This window comes from Cotesia typhae, unplaced genomic scaffold (assembly GCF_013202065.1).
Source record: "Cotesia typhae breed Kobodo isofemale line unplaced genomic scaffold, CoteBio_Ctyphae contig_5, whole genome shotgun sequence".
Classification (NCBI taxonomy): domain Eukaryota; kingdom Metazoa; phylum Arthropoda; class Insecta; order Hymenoptera; family Braconidae; genus Cotesia; species Cotesia typhae.
In genome coordinates this window covers 8,937,042-8,955,195 of record NW_027423757.1, presented here as the reverse complement: position 1 = coordinate 8,955,195, position 18,154 = coordinate 8,937,042, and the positions used below count along the sequence as shown (strand labels likewise).

Below are 18,154 nucleotides of genomic sequence, written 5' to 3'. Positions count from 1 at the left end.
GACGGTACGGTTCGCGGTTCAGTTGAACGGGCCTATGCAAAACAGTAAAATTATCTCTTTCTACAAATCTAAAAAAAAAGAAAATTATAAAATAGAAAAAATAACAACAACCAAGTATTTAAACTCTCCTGCGTATCAGTGGCACGCGGTAGCAATTGCTCGTGGTCTGCAAGCCATTTTGGCGTAATATATCCTCGCTCATATCACATTATATTTTATATTAAAGAACGGGCAAAAGCAGCCTTTAGCCGTTTTTCTCCGAAGAGAAATTCTCATATATAAATTAGCATCTGTACGATAATCGAACGCAAGGTGAATTATAAATGTGTATATATGCATAGTATATAGAGTTGAGACTTAACTTGATACCGAGCAAAGAGTTGGAACCAAGAGTGAGTACCCAGGAGTAATAATAGTCGGGTAATAAGTATAAATGTGTGCGTTATTTCGTAATGGCTTTTTTCCTACCTCCAACCTCCTACCTCATACTTTTTAATGTTTGTTTATTTGCATGTATACATATATACATATATATTGTATACGAGCATGAATAGTTGCAATGTAAGTAGCGAATGAGATCTCTAAATGGACGTATTTTGCTTATATTGACTTCTTGTAATGTGCAATGATCCTCTACTCCACTCTTTACTCAGTAGGACGTGTAGTAGATATGTATGTATTATATATTTATATATCTACAAGTATATACGCAGACGTCAAGAAATATAGTTAGTTTAGAGTTTTATTCACTTATGAACTAGCTTTAGCTGTTTAACTTCATCCACTTCCTCTTGTCGACACGTTTGAACATGCATTTTCGCGATTGGTTTCGTGTGATATTAAATATTGTAACGGTTATACACTCGTTACATGCTGACTATTTAAATTAAACAATTATTTATTAATATATCTGTATCCATATCTGTTTATTTATTAATTATAAAAATATATTTAGGAGGCAATTTGTTGTTCGACGTTGGGTTAATATTTAGTAGCTGAATAAAAATTGTAATTAAAAAAACTCCGCTGTATACTGGATGGTTGGTAATAAGAAAATAATGATAATAATAATAATAATGATAAAATGAAATGAATGCAGAAATAATTTCCCAGCTAATAAACCAGATATTTTATTGAGATTTCCGAGTAGGGGGCTTGCAGAGGTGAGGCGGCCCGAGTTGTTCTCGGTGGCGTGCAAAATATCTTCCGTTATTCGCGTTGGTACAATATCGAGACTTGAAACGCGAGCCCGATATGACGCAACATGAGAAACCAAAGGAGTAAGCACTGTGCTCTCGGTACCAACCAATCTGTGGCAATCGATGATTTCAGCTTTACTTGTATTGTATCATATATATTTTATGTATATATATTGGGCCTACACGGCTTTTATTTTTAAATAAAACTTCCCTGTTTTATTTCGTGAGTTTTATATAGAGAGCACGGATTTATGTAAACACCGCGATAATCGATTCAGTTTTGAAATCGAGACAAAATTTTTATTATATGGTAATGATTTTTTTGTTAAAATCGAGTATTAAAATTTGATTTTTATTTTGTGTAAAGATTTTTTTATCGTGTGTATACTTATCGGTTAAATTTGATACTTTTTTTAACGACCGATATTCAATAACTCGAGGTGTTGAGGATTACAAATGAATATGTTTGTTTTCTTGACATTTCTCATTTACTTTTTATTTAACTATAGTGTCATAGAAATAAATTTTTTTTAAATCGTCACATTCGATTCTATTTTTGGTCATTTTTTCGATAAATTATTTCTTAATAAATTTATGCATCAATGACCTGAAAATTATAATTATTTTTATAAATATTCATTGAGTAACTTCACACTTAAAAAGAAAAAAAAATTCATTTTAGTTGTACTAAATATTTCTTCTATCTATTTTCTCTAATCAGTTTACATTTAAAGTCCCGGTGTTTAGTGTCTTTTAACTTAAATTTCTCCGAAAGAAAAAAAATTTTCTCCGATAAAGCAACTCCTTTAGAGATTTTTATTTACAATCAACTAAAACAAATTTACGAGCCCATCGGCCTATTAACGTCAAACTAAATCCAATTAAATAAAATACAATCTCGAGAGCAAAATAATCTCTGAGTATAACTTAATCTTGAAATTAAAAAAGGGATTTATTTTAGTGGATGCACTAAATTACAACAACTCATTTACACACGGGATAAAAAAACGGTTAATATATAAAAAATAATGACTACTTACACGGTATCTAATGTGTCTTAATGAGACTCGAATTAATCACAGATGTATACATATATGTCTGACTGCGGGTCCACCCAATTATCTCCATTTTCTTGGGGCTACCCTCCACCTCTTTTCCATCACATCTCGTGCATTAATTAAGTTATTCTGATTAACGATCCAATGCTCAATAGCATTACGTTATCCATCTCAACCGGAAGCTCAACTCGCTGGTATTATATAGGAGATGTACGCAGTAGACATCATCTTGTCTCCGCTCTTGATTAAATACCAACTTGTATTCTTTACTCCACATACATCTACCTCGCGCGCAATTAACCATACTACGTGGGAACCAAACGTATTAACTTCTTCAATTACCATTCCCATTAACAATTATTTATTTATAATTTCGTTCCGTTAAACCATCAAATAGGTTAATTCAATTAAACTCCGGTCAGTTTACATTTAATACGCACTCCAAATAAACCTTTTCACTTCAGCAAAAAATTAGTAATGTGTATTAACCATCGGTTTCATTTTTGTATACTTTTTTATGCCCGTCGAGAATCAAAAGAACCAGACACAACACCGTAATATACACCGTATATACATGCGTGTATAGTTATCAAGAAATGAAAAGAGTAATTTATATTCACCAGCGATCGGAAACAATTAACACGTGAGAGTCAGACTCTATCTGGGTTTTATTTACCGAATTAAGCTGAACCAGCTAGTGAATCTGAGAAAAATAAAAAATATTAAAATAATAATTGTCGGACATTTGCAACACTAACTATGGTCGAAAAATTACAGTCATAAAAAAATTAACTTGATTCAAAAGCCAAAATCTTGAGCCAAGAATACCAATTTGTAGAAAATGATTTTTTTAAGTCAAAAGAATGAATTCTTGAGTTAAGAAATTATTTTTGGTCTAAGAAAACTTTCTTGGTGTATAAATGAAATATATGACCAAATCAGACCATACATATGGGCTGATCAGAAAATTCTTTCATGTTAATAGAAAAAATTTAAAAAAGATTCACAGCTTATATAAACTCGGTCTTGTATACATGTATCGATAAAAAAAAGTTTGAACAAAAATATATTGAAGTAATATTGTAACATAAAAAAAATAAAGAGATCAAAAAAAGGGGTACGATAATTAACGCCCCGACTTTACACGTCGGTTCGAAGAATTATAACGGTATGTCGGAGTGGATAAGGATAAGGAGGTGCCGGGGTATATTCTCGTTAGCTTGCGGGTTCTTTTGTCTTTTTCTTACTTATCCAATCGAGAAGTTATGCTCTCCTCCTTATATTCATTGCACGTTCAATGGTGATCACTTAATTCTTATCTTGACATAATTATTCATTCGGGTTGTAGTTATTATTTTTATTATTATCACAGGTTCGCTTATATATATTGTATATCAAATTTTCCGGAAATGTTACTTGTTCGTTAATAAAGATTGACCTTTTTAATCGGATTAAAGATAATAAAGTGCCGGGTAGTGTTGGTGTTAATAAACCAGCCAGATAAAAATTAACTCGGGTAGTAATTATTTACAGCAGATGCTTACTTTATATATTAAATATCTTTTATATGTTATGTTCTTGGTATTATAATATACAGAAAAAGGATGTGTGAGAGTTTAAAAGTTAAAGGTATGGTTATATTATATCTGTTGTAAAAATTTTTGGTTTTGGCTTGTTAGAATAGATAGTTGAGACCGCGTATTTAACAGCCAGCAGCTGAGTATTTGTTCTGGAGAACAACCTGGACATACATGAATTCCAACCGTATAAAATATTATTGTATTGGGCTGAACCGAAACAGAAACTGGTCATTCCCTTCCCTAATTACTGATGAGTGTATCTTTTAAATTTATAATTTTAGTGGTTAGACAACGGGCCAATATCTTTTAACGACCATTCAACACGTCATTGATGTTTCTAGAAATTTTTTCGATGAGTACGATTATTAGATTTATATATGAGGATATATCTCGTGAGCCGAGTAGAATGTCCCTGAAAGAAGACACATTCTTCTCAACTTGAGAGTAGACTAAAAATCTCTTAGTCATGCTTTGCAATGAGCCCACAATTTTAAATCCCTGGTGGGTGTTCTCAATATATTTATTAATATCTATATATCCATCTATATCTCTATACATCCATATAAATTTATAATCTTATTAACAAATATAACGTCTACATCTAAATCTCTGCGTCCATACATTGTAACTATGTTTAATAAATCCCGAGTAGAGAGTGTCAATTGAATAATCGATAATTGTAAGCCCGGATTCGGAGAGGGTTATTAATAGAAGCCCAGATTTATCATCGGGAAATGAGTGTTGAGTTGATGTTTTGACCGTAAAAAAAAAAAATTACCATAATTTCTATTGAGGATTCTACTAAAAAACCGCCCAAGTAAAAAACAAAATTTTTCTTGTGAACTACTAGTAGGTATAATCAATTCTACGAATGTTTACATTATCTAAAATGTTATGATAAAGTCTCTTTAATATAAAAATTTTTTTTGTTCCGACAAAATCTCTAATAAATCACGTGTGGAAATTTGTATAATATATTAATCCATTAATCAATAGTTGAAAGCTTGAAATATTATTATAATCCCGAAGAATAATAAATAAATCCAGTAGTTGTGTAAATTTATTCCATATGCGTCCCATATGTATTTTAAAGATCCTCCAGCGGCCCACTCGAGATGGATGAAAAAAAGCAACTAACAAAAAGCAAAAAAAAAATAATAATAAAAAACCAGTGCTGTGAAGGGTCACGATAAGCTTCAGTGTTTGCACTTTTATGTCAGCAACGGTGTTTTCAATGAGATGATAGAGAGTAGATGCGTGGGTTTTAGAATTTGTGAATGAATAAGTGCTGATGAGGGGCTGCACGCACGTAAGAGCCATACTACTAGTACTGCTATGCTATACATTTATGTTTGTATAATATGCATGCATGAATACTTATGTGTAAGTGCGTGAATACACCACACTGCACCGGTACATTCTCATTCTCACCAGAGGCATACACTAAACATTTAAAGAGGGTGCAAAGTGGTTTTAAAAGACCGCATCTGTCGCAATCGGCGGTATTGTCATCGGGACTCTTGACAATAGTGTTGAGATCCGAGGCTTGTTGAGAGGTTCAGGTCCTTGTCGACAAGCTTTGTACTCGGTTTTAGGTGTCGATTTTAACAGACCAGCTGAGGACCAGTTGGAGAACCATAGAAATCACTCATAGCACGTGCTAAAGATGTACATCCTGCCCGTAAAAATTAATTAAAATGTAACCTGAGATCGAAATTTACCCTAGGTGTTTTTTTTTTTTAAGTTTTATTGTATATCCTGTCCCTGTCTAGTTTGGTGGTGCTTTTGCCAGCTAAAACTTTTGTCTTTTTGCTTTGTACTTAGCTGTAGGATTTTCGTCATCGTGTTCACGTTTCAGCATCTCGGTGGTAACGATGAGTATGAGCATGAAATGTTATTAGAGGCCTACTCGGTATGACGGGACAAAAACTCGCGTGGATAAGTGTCGTGACATGAGAGTCTTTTATCTTAAGAGTACTTTTTTTTAAATTCTGAAGTAATGATAATAATGATAATGATGATGATGATGAGAAGAAAAAATTTGCTGTAAGGGAAAAAATGACTGTGAGTTGATTAATTAATTATTAATTAAAAATGGAAATGAGAATTGGAAGAAGGAGGAGGTGTAAACCCGTAACGAGATTTAGATGAATTTTAATCCCAAGCATAAGTAATTGGATTTAATGAGCTGTGACTGTGATTTTATCGGCAGCTCGATAATCGTGATTATAATGCCTTGTAATTGATAGTTTAAGATATATATACTTGTCGAATATTCAAAGTGATTAATAACAAATAAAAGGATTGTTAAGTAGGAAGTGATAGTAGCGGTTGTTGCGCCGGTGTTACTTCGTGGTTGGATGAGCGCGTACTCTTGATATAATATTCATGCGTATGAGAAAATCTAGTTCTTTATTTTTAAAAACCTAAAAATTTATTTCTCAGTTAATAAATTTTATTTGTAAACATAAAAAGCTCAGGAAATTACATACTGCATAACTAGTCTAGTCTATAATTAACGCTTGTTAGATTCTGTACTATTATATTATCAAAATATTTTACTGACTATGTAGTTAGTTTGAAGAATTCCACGAGATCAGTAATTATCATATTTTATTACAATAAAATTTAAATTTTTTCTATAATATGTATTTTCTATATTTAATTATAAAAATATTTTATATTGATAAAAAAATTGAATCAAAATAATTTTTTAGTTTAAGAATTTCTCTGATTTAAGATGATTCATGTTTTTGGTTCAAAGTTTTTTCCCTTGAATCAAGTTAATTTTTGACTTTGACTAATTTTTTGAGAATTGACTATATAAGTCAATTCTCGCCAGATTTTTAGCATCCATAAACGGCTAAAGCCGTTGGAATCAGATTTATAGTTAAAAAGTCTTTGCACATATATCCATCTAAAAATAAATAAATAGAATTAATAAAACTTAAAGAAAAACAATTTAACCAAACACAAAGTAATAATACAAAAATAATTTATAGCGAATAAATATAAACATAAATAGATATTCCCATAGTAGTTGCATTATATTGTCTGACTTTAGCTGACCATGGCTTGAGACCTCCCGCCAGAGTGTGAGATAGAGGAGCCGTGAAAAAAAATAAAAATGTATATATTTTCGCTTCCGCAATGCAGCTCGGCAGCGACCGTGACATCGGAATAGCACACCACACACTACACTACTACACCAGAACTCCATAGGGAGCAAAGCGCCAAGACGAAAGAGATAGTGCCCATCAATTCGACCTGCCGAAGTAACGACGCGTGAACCCGGAAAACTATTCGTACCTACTACTATCGTAACGGAACACCATCTCAGATGATTTGTTTTCTCGCTCTACGTTTCTACTCCCCATTACACTTATAGGTATATATAAATACCCGTAACCCGTACCGCGAGAACAAGAACAGGAACAAGAACAAGAACGAGAACGAGCAACTAACAAACTAAACAGAATAACTATAAAAAATCAAAACTAAACATTTTAAATCAAGTATACAGATGTTCATAGATAATATATAATGCCGCTGGATTATCACGCGGTATATACATTTACATCGACCAACCTTGACGTCTATTACTCTGTATACATCCTCAGATCATTAATTTCCTGTGATTTCCTCAGCGGCAATACCGAATCCATCATAATCCGTGCGCCGGATCCCGACATTACCTTCCAATAATTTCGCTCCCCTATCGCTTTTGCTCGTTGATCTCTAACTGATGCTCTATTCCTCGTGCTTAGTTCCATTGCAAACCATCAACTGAAACACATCCACTGTTCTGGCCAGTCTCTCACGGGGGCCTTGTAAATAAACATACATATGCCATCATATCATCGATTATCTAACATAAGCGGGATCCGGTAATTCTATAATAGAAGCCAATAATCATTGGCCTATAAGATAATACAAGAACTTATGTGTGTATAAATTGTAGATATAAGAGTACTACTACTACTACTACTACTACTACCAGTACTAATACCGCTAGTTATATCACAGAAAACAGTGGATTATTGAGAGAGAGAGAGAGAGAGAGAGAGAGAGAGAGAGAGAGAGAGAGAGAGAGAGAGAGAGAGAGAGAGAGAGAGAGAGAGAGAGAGAGAGAGAGAGAGAGAGAGAGAGAGAGAGAGAGAGAGAGAGAGAGAGAGAGAGAGAGAGAGAGAGAGAGAGAGAGAGAGAGAGAGAGAGAGAGAGAGAGAGAGAGAGAGAGAGAGAGAGAGAGAGAGAGAGAGAGAGAGAGAGAGAGAGAGAGAGAGAGAGAGAGAGAGAGAGAGAGAGAGAGAGAGAGAGAGAGAGAGAGAGAGAGAGAGAGAGAGAGAGAGAGAGAGAGAGAGAGAGAGAGAGAGAGAGAGAGAGAGAGAGAGAGAGAGAGAGAGAGAGAGAGAGAGAGAGAGAGAGAGAGAGAGAGAGAGAGAGAGAGAGAGAGAGAGAGAGAGAGAGAGAGAGAGAGAGAGAGAGAGAGAGAGAGAGAGAGAGAGAGAGAGAGAGAGAGAGAGAGAGAGAGAGAGAGAGAGAGAGAGAGAGAGAGAGAGAGAGAGAGAGAGAGAGAGAGAGAGAGAGAGAGAGAGAGAGAGAGAGAGAGAGAGAGAGAGAGAGAGAGAGAGAGAGAGAGAGAGAGAGAGAGAGAGAGAGAGAGAGAGAGAGAGAGAGAGAGAGAGAGAGAGAGAGAGAGAGAGAGAGAGAGAGAGAGAGAGAGAGAGAGAGAGAGAGAGAGAGAGAGAGAGAGAGAGAGAGAGAGAGAGAGAGAGAGAGAGAGAGAGAGAGAGAGAGAGAGAGAGAGAGAGAGAGAGAGAGAGAGAGAGAGAGAGAGAGAGAGAGAGAGAGAGAGAGAGAGAGAGAGAGAGAGAGAGAGAGAGAGAGAGAGAGAGAGAGAGAGAGAGAGAGAGAGAGAGAGAGAGAGAGAGAGAGAGAGAGAGAGAGAGAGAGAGAGAGAGAGAGAGAGAGAGAGAGAGAGAGAGAGAGAGAGAGAGAGAGAGAGAGAGAGAGAGAGAGAGAGAGAGAGAGAGAGAGAGAGAGAGAGAGAGAGAGAGAGAGAGAGAGAGAGAGAGAGAGAGAGAGAGAGAGAGAGAGAGAGAGAGAGAGAGAGAGAGAGAGAGAGAGAGAGAGAGAGAGAGAGAGAGAGAGAGAGAGAGAGAGAGAGAGAGAGAGAGAGAGAGAGAGAGAGAGAGAGAGAGAGAGAGAGAGAGAGAGAGAGAGAGAGAGAGAGAGAGAGAGAGAGAGAGAGAGAGAGAGAGAGAGAGAGAGAGAGAGAGAGAGAGAGAGAGAGAGAGAGAGAGAGAGAGAGAGAGAGAGAGAGAGAGAGAGAGAGAGAGAGAGAGAGAGAGAGAGAGAGAGAGAGAGAGAGAGAGAGAGAGAGAGAGAGAGAGAGAGAGAGAGAGAGAGAGAGAGAGAGAGAGAGAGAGAGAGAGAGAGAGAGAGAGAGAGAGAGAGAGAGAGAGAGAGAGAGAGAGAGAGAGAGAGAGAGAGAGAGAGAGAGAGAGAGAGAGAGAGAGAGAGAGAGAGAGAGAGAGAGAGAGAGAGAGAGAGAGAGAGAGAGAGAGAGAGAGAGAGAGAGAGAGAGAGAGAGAGAGAGAGAGAGAGAGAGAGAGAGAGAGAGAGAGAGAGAGAGAGAGAGAGAGAGAGAGAGAGAGAGAGAGAGAGAGAGAGAGAGAGAGAGAGAGAGAGAGAGAGAGAGAGAGAGAGAGAGAGAGAGAGAGAGAGAGAGAGAGAGAGAGAGAGAGAGAGAGAGAGAGAGAGAGAGAGAGAGAGAGAGAGAGAGAGAGAGAGAGAGAGAGAGAGAGAGAGAGAGAGAGAGAGAGAGAGAGAGAGAGAGAGAGAGAGAGAGAGAGAGAGAGAGAGAGAGAGAGAGAGAGAGAGAGAGAGAGAGAGAGAGAGAGAGAGAGAGAGAGAGAGAGAGAGAGAGAGAGAGAGAGAGAGAGAGAGAGAGAGAGAGAGAGAGAGAGAGAGAGAGAGAGAGAGAGAGAGAGAGAGAGAGAGAGAGAGAGAGAGAGAGAGAGAGAGAGAGAGAGAGAGAGAGAGAGAGAGAGAGAGAGAGAGAGAGAGAGAGAGAGAGAGAGAGAGAGAGAGAGAGAGAGAGAGAGAGAGAGAGAGAGAGAGAGAGAGAGAGAGAGAGAGAGAGAGAGAGAGAGAGAGAGAGAGAGAGAGAGAGAGAGAGAGAGAGAGAGAGAGAGAGAGAGAGAGAGAGAGAGAGAGAGAGAGAGAGAGAGAGAGAGAGAGAGAGAGAGAGAGAGAGAGAGAGAGAGAGAGAGAGAGAGAGAGAGAGAGAGAGAGAGAGAGAGAGAGAGAGAGAGAGAGAGAGAGAGAGAGAGAGAGAGAGAGAGAGAGAGAGAGAGAGAGAGAGAGAGAGAGAGAGAGAGAGAGAGAGAGAGAGAGAGAGAGAGAGAGAGAGAGAGAGAGAGAGAGAGAGAGAGAGAGAGAGAGAGAGAGAGAGAGAGAGAGAGAGAGAGAGAGAGAGAGAGAGAGAGAGAGAGAGAGAGAGAGAGAGAGAGAGAGAGAGAGAGAGAGAGAGAGAGAGAGAGAGAGAGAGAGAGAGAGAGAGAGAGAGAGAGAGAGAGAGAGAGAGAGAGAGAGAGAGAGAGAGAGAGAGAGAGAGAGAGAGAGAGAGAGAGAGAGAGAGAGAGAGAGAGAGAGAGAGAGAGAGAGAGAGAGAGAGAGAGAGAGAGAGAGAGAGAGAGAGAGAGAGAGAGAGAGAGAGAGAGAGAGAGAGAGAGAGAGAGAGAGAGAGAGAGAGAGAGAGAGAGAGAGAGAGAGAGAGAGAGAGAGAGAGAGAGAGAGAGAGAGAGAGAGAGAGAGAGAGAGAGAGAGAGAGAGAGAGAGAGAGAGAGAGAGAGAGAGAGAGAGAGAGAGAGAGAGAGAGAGAGAGAGAGAGAGAGAGAGAGAGAGAGAGAGAGAGAGAGAGAGAGAGAGAGAGAGAGAGAGAGAGAGAGTTTGAAGTAGCCTTGGAGCTTTCGATAACTAAAGCCAGTATTATTAATTATCGTTATCTCCTGTTGGCTAGCGCGGCTCGCTTTGTTCGAACTCCTCAGTACTGACGATAAGTAGCTTGTATGTGTAAGTAACCTGACGGATATTATATTATATATCCTACACGAGGTGAGTTCATATATATGTATCTACAGATGTATAAGGATACCGGTAATTCCGATGGTGATGCTGGGAGTAGTAGATTCCGAGTGAGTAGTTCTTGTAGGAACAAATGTTGGGAGTTTAAACAACGCAAACGGGAATAGAGAGGATTCTATACTTATAGATTGATGATGAGGCTACTCGGACAGACTTTACATGAATTATACACGTCACTCCTATCGGGTTTAATCATCGATCCATCTTGATTTAGTGCCGGTGTATTTGTACTGACATCTAACAAGCGAATTTTAGATTTATCGGGGCTAGATAATATTTGAATAATTGAATATTATTGCTGGACTCTACTGGGATAACAGTGTACTTGACAATGGTACTGACTTTATCATGACCTTGTTTGTATTTTTATTTGTATTTATTTTTAATGAGTTTGTGCACTTAAAATCTCATCAAATGTCTTCCATGTAAAAATAGTTTGAAAACTCAATAAGCTGGAGAAAAAAAAATAAATAAACTTTTATTGAAAGATTTTATCACAGCATGAGTAATGTACAATGAACGTCAGCTCGGGACTATTTAAATTAATGAGGAAAATAATTACAAAGTAATCTCTATATTGATTACAAACTGGCGAGCTAAAAAATGACAATAAATCTTCATTGAGCAGGCTCCGTAGGGTTTTATTATAATACATCATGATATCCACGATGATTCACGTCCTTGGGGACTGCACGTCTACAGTAGGGTGTGCTGGGGGCGCGTACTGCTCTCTGTGGTTCACCGCATGTCCAACATGCTCAGTACGCGCCGCATCCCGTCGGGCAGAACCGTCATTACGCTAGTATATACAAGCTGATCTTACATCTTGAGTCGGTTAGCTTGGTATAAAACCCAACTACCATTTTACCAACACAGGTTTACCTTTACTTTAACATTTTATACACACATATAGTATAGGTATTTATATCTACAGATTGATCCAAACAATGTATGTACACGATACACCATAACCTTATGTATGGTGAACCGTGACCATCGACGAGAAATTTCCGGCCATGTTTCCGGCTGTTTCCAAGACAACCACTCGATTCCATGGTTAAGGATGCGGTTCATCATCGATAGTAATCTTATACACAACAATTCTGTGTCGAATAACCGAAGAATACACCAGACTTTGTGAATGGATCACATATTTTCTTGTTTTTTAACTTTAACTTTACGATCGCCCAAAATGATTAGAGAGATATTCGGGCTTCGATACCCTTCAGAGATCATCGATGTTTAACTTAATTTTATCCAGAATACACAAATTCGAGATCCTTAAGATTAGATTGAATTATTGAAACTTTAGGTATTTAATTAGAATTAGCGATTTGATTAATGCTATAAAAATTAATTTGAATTTATTCAATATAATTTAGATGAGGCCATTAAATGGCGCCGATTATACTGTACTGATAGAAGGGTTTGTTAAATATTTAAAAATCTTATTAATTAAATTCTTCTATCACTGTTACGTGGAATCACGAGCAAAATTAGCGGCAAATTCACGGCGTTAAATTGGATATTAACTTTTAGTATACGGGGTTTTTATTTTAAATTGTTGAGTCTTTTGATGACGAGTCACGGGTTTTGTTCTCATGTCTTGAGGCCTCATCGATCTGACGTTCAATAGAATCAGCGGTGCCTTGGCTCGAGGATACACGAGACATTAATCAATAAGCCTTGATGCCCAAAAAAAGTACTCGGCTTTTAGTAATTCATTTTGGTTTATTATTTTTTAATAAGACCAAGTGTGAAAAAGAATTAGCAGCTTGGCGTATGCGAAAATTGGCAGTTTTGCTCGCCCGATTCTGATGGTCGGGAGTGAAAAAAACGAATTAACGAATTGTTATTGGTTATTGACGTGTAAAGGTGAAAATTTAATAAAAGCAATGGGTTGTTGTTATGTTTTTTTTTTTTAATTTTTTTATTAATTATATTTATTATGATGGTATTATTTTTTTGCTAGCGAATAACAGCAAGAAAGAACCCGTCAATTACTGAGTGAACTTCTTAGTTCCGAAAATTAGTCACGGCGGGACCTTAACTGTTCGCTGTTAGATACCCACCATGAGCGTGTCATTTGTTCGATTAACAGCAAACGTTTTTTATATATTTAGCTGATCCTGTATACAAGTAGATCGCCCGAGTTTATTAATAACAAATTGAAAAAAACAAAATTAAAATAAAAAACATTATTGCGGATAAGTTAAAAGATAAAAAATAAAACTAAGGAAAAGAAGAAGAAGAAGAAGAGATCGGTGTCTATCTTAAAGAAGTGTTTCGAGTCTCTTATTCACGGGTGATGTAGAACAATAAGCCCGCCCACCACGAAAACACGTGAGATAAAACGACTGAGAGAGATAAAGGCGAATAAAATATAAAATAAAAGAGTCCCAGAGTCGCGAAAAATAAAAAGGTCATATACCTACCTCGAGACGCGTACAACAGATTTAATTGGACTCCCGGACCTTGCTATTGTCGTCACGAATTTATCTTTTCTTCCTCTTCTCTCTCTTTATATCTCTTATTGTCGACTACATTTGTCTATTTGTATTTTTCGATCAATTAAATCTTTGGTTCTACACATTTTTATGAAAAAGAAATCCAACGATTTGAGGTGTTCATCAGGTATACTATGTTGTCAGTTAAATATAGGCTAACTGTTAATACAAACGGTGTAAGTCTTAAAATTTGAAAAAAGTTAGAAAAGAAATTATCAAAAAACGTTACCTTTAAATTTTTAATTACTATCTTATCTACATTGACAAAAAAATTAAGTTGATTGAGGAAACAAATTCTTTAAAATAATTTTCTTGATTTAAGGATTTTCCTTTTTAATAAAGTTAATTTTTTCATCAGTGCACAGAGCTTTTCATTGTAGATAAAAAATAATTCTTGTCCACGGTGCAAAAAAAATTTTCCATAAATAATCTTTGAATAGTGACATTTTTAAAAATAAAATTCCTTGGTTATATTTATTGGAATAAATTTAGCATTGTCAACGTGATTTATCGATAATTAGATGGTAAGGATTAATTAAGGCTTCTGCGTATACAAAAAGCTCGCAAAGACCCCAGTAAAACTGCCATTGAGAAAATCTTGGCTCGAGAATTGTAAAAGATTCAAATGTTTCGCGATGTTGATAAAGCAATATCGTTATGACGCGGCATAATGTAAGCATATAACCGCACAAGAGCCCTTTGATTTATTGTCCCGGCTATTTTTTCGCTGCTTCAAAGTATTATCGTAAGCATATGCATTTGTATTTATGTATGTGCGTATTTTAAAGCGGATAAAACTAATGCTCGGCATCTTGCTGTCGTTGGCGATTTTTTTTTTTCACTTCATATATTACTCAATGAAGAATATACATATGTATGTAATAAATGTACAATAAAATAAAATAATGAAAGAGACAAACTGAAGGCTGTTAGCTCGCGTTAAAGCGCGATGAGGATGATATAAAACCGAATAACGAAAAAATATCGAGACGATGAAAATAAAGATGAGGATGAAAAAGGAGGTCATTCGTCGTTTGTTGGCTGTGCCCGGAATAAATTGCGGAAGATGAAAAGCCACTGGACAATAAAACTTTTTCTTATCCCCCTTAAGCTTTTTTTTGTAGTTTTTATTGGTGTTGATCTTGTTGTCGTCTTTTGTTTGGAACCTTAAGATTACTCAACCCGTCCTTAGTAAACTCTCAAGGGAGTCTCGAGTCCAATATATAATAATAATAGAGTAAGAGGTAAGGAGTGAGGTGAGTGGAGACAAAATAAAATATATATAGGCGCTGATTGGAAATAAAACAAGTTGGGTTTGACGCGGGTAGAAAGATTAATCCTTGACGTCTTTGTCAGTCTATCTTCAACTTTCGGAATATTATTCGTTAATAATGTCTGGCTGTACTGTGTGCATGATCAATAAAATCCCGTACGCAGTATTATATATTGTATACATGAAAGGAAAATTAACGGACAAATAAAATAATTAATTATTATTTGTTGTTGTAATTTATTATAAATGACGGAAAAGGAAATGTCAATGGTGAACTCAAATGATTTTTTGAGAAACAATTAATAACTGAATTTTAAAAAATAAAACTAGAGAATGATAGTGATAGTGCTAAATAGTTTCCTCATTGATAAAAAGTTTGTATCTTTGCTACCAAATAGATGGCAAGCTCATCCTTCCTGTCGGTGTTACGATAATATCTGAAAAATAGTCGTAAAAATGATATAAATTATTAACAATAAAAAGCGTAATAAAAGATATAAATAAAAGAACCGTTGAAGCGATTAATTAAATGACAGCCCGAAAATACCTGTTCACGCGACACTTTCTTCCTCTTTTATAAATGACCCAATCGACATAAGACATTTATATACAGATGTAAATCCTACGTTTTCGGCATTTGTTTATCATTGAGGATAAAAACCTGTACAACTCACGCCGCAGGTAATCGGATAGATTACGATGTCTCTTTTATGATTATTATTTTTTTTTTTTTTTTAATATACATACATATATGTATAATATTTATTTTTATTTTCATCTTTATCCATCAGCGAATTGACTTCTCATTAAATAGTTACAAATTATACTCAACAGATACTAACGCGTCAATCTTTTATCATTTAAATACATAAATAAATATATACTTATACTCATACTTGTATACATCTTTATTTATATATCTATATGGATTTAATCTCGTATCAATTCTAGTCTCCACGATTAAATCGGTAATCCATAATTATCGAAAAAATATTCACCAAATTCTCCCCGATAACTTTATTTGCAGATAAACGCCTGCTAAAATAATATTTATGCTTCTGAGTAATAATTAAGAGCTAAAAGACACTATTTTTATCATTATTATTATTCCTTGAAAATGTTAAAATTTTTTCGATGGCTTAATTTAAATGAGGCAAGCCCAGTTACTGATGAAATATATAATTAAATTGATGAGATCGGCATCCCAGTAAAAATAACACACAAAAAATGATATTATAAAAACGAGAATCTTATTTTGATATTTATAATAATAATCATAATAATAGAAGTCAAAATATTGAATCAGAAGTATAAAAATAATAATATTAATAATAATAGGTATAGGTATTATGAAAATTTATTTTCAAATTCGAATATTAAATTGATGATCGCGTATTGTCAAAAAATGCGTGGGACCTTGTTATAAAAATTTGATAGAAAAAAAAAATTAAACTCATAAATTAAATATTTAATAATATATGTATTTGAATATATATTTGTTATTATTATGAAACTGGTACTTCCGGCTAGAGAAATCGCCCACAGTGATCACCCGAGTTGATATACAGCAATCAAATCAGGGCTGTCAGTGTCACTGCTGATTGATATATAAAATATTAAAATTGTTCAAATTTTAGCTCGTCTGTATATTTTAGATATTTAAGATGTAAAAAAGATCAAACGGAGGATTTTTTAGTACCCTCGGGCTCTTTTCATCTCGTTTAAGGTACAGATCTAAATTATTTGATTAATTAAAATTACGTGTGCTCGAGAAGTAAGTTTTGATCGGTAGTTATATTTAAATTTATAATTGACAATTGATAATTATGGAAATAAATTGAGCGGGGGTTTTGTTTGACAGTGTAGTTGGCGGATCCGAGAAGAGATCGAGAGTGAGAGGATGAACTAAACGCAGGAACGAGCGTCAGCGTTACCGAGATTTGATCAAGGGACGGTAGGTGGTCTGTCGGACTCTTGTGCTGCCAGTTAACTCGCACTCTGATATCGGGAGTGAGAGAGAAATAAAAGTTGAGCATCTTTACTCTTTACCGGTTATCTTTGCCAGGAGTCAGAGCCCTTGGTCGTTGTCGTCGTCGTCGTCGTCGACGTCGTTGTCCTATTCTTGTTGCTCGGGTACACGGTCCCTCTTTTCATTCTTATTCTATAGACTTACACTCTAGCCCGTGCATCCTGACAGTTCCGTGTGTTGCCGATGAGTTTGATTCTGCTACAGCAGGAGCAGACCCAACAACAACAACAACGGCAACACTCCACCAACAACAGCACTCGGTCCAATCTCAGAAGCATCTTAGTGAGAATAAACCACCGGGTATCTTTTGTTGAGCTTATTTTATTGTTTGAGATTGTGTGAATCATTTGCAATGAAATAATAGAATTTACATTTAACATTTTTATAAATTTTTTTATTATTTATTTACAATAGATGTTTTATCTTTTATGTGTGTCTTTGATCTCGATCAAATTTTTTTAGCACAAAATTAATGCAAAGGTCAGTGAGCTAGTTAATTCAGCTGGAACTTGATTTCTTAACGGTTTCTGTGTGACAATTTATTGATAAAATGTCGGTCGTTGAATGAAAAATGACACTTCTGGATTTGATCATCACTACCTCATGAACCAATTATTCTGAGGATAATAATATAAGATGTAACTGGCGTGAAAAAAGAAAAAAAAAGCAATTGAGTAAAATATCTCAAAAATAGACGATTTTACTTTTAAAGAAAGAAAAAAATTTTAAGTTTAAATGATTTTATTTTGGAATGTTTCAGGCATTAATGACCGCCTAAGATCAAAATAGTGAGCAAAAACGGAGGAGCAGAGGCGACTAAAAGGTTAGTGACACTAAAGCATCAATTAAAAATTTATTTAAACTGTTAACTGTTGATCTTACCACCGCCTATAAAATTCTCATTACCGATGTCCATTTAAAAATGAATAATTGACAATCCGTTAATTCAAAATGCCCGTTACCAAATGTCTTATTCATATATAATACGCGTTAAAATTGATGAATAGTTAAACTTTAATTTATAATAAATAACAACAACAGCAATAACAAAAAAGGTATTAAGAATTAATGACTGTGAAAAATGTTTGCACACTTGATGGGTTAATGTGAAGGACACTCGACTGCGGTAGACAAAGTTCGAAGGGATAAATTGATCAAACGAGCTCAACTCGGGATACTGAAAGAAAGAGATTGACTTTTAAAATAAGACGATAAATAAAATAAAGAAGTTGACGATGATTAATGATAGACTCAGGATTATATTTACTTGATTACGTAGATAGACAGCCGGCTTTTATCAAGATTTTCCTGCGTGGTCACGAGTCTCGTCATCATCATCAGCATCATAATCATAACCAT

General features: G+C 35.5%; 1 long non-coding RNA gene across 1 annotated transcript in view; it reads left to right on the top strand.

Annotated features, from left to right (window-relative positions):
• The window catches only part of LOC141530835 (uncharacterized), an 83,822-nt gene extending 66,204 nt beyond the window's left edge, over positions 1-17,618 (top strand). Inside the window, exon 4 of the long non-coding RNA XR_012479809.1 lies at positions 17,556-17,618. This is a non-coding gene — a long non-coding RNA (uncharacterized LOC141530835). The remainder of the gene's footprint in view (positions 1-17,555) is intronic.
• Positions 17,619-18,154: the final 536 nt, after the last annotated feature.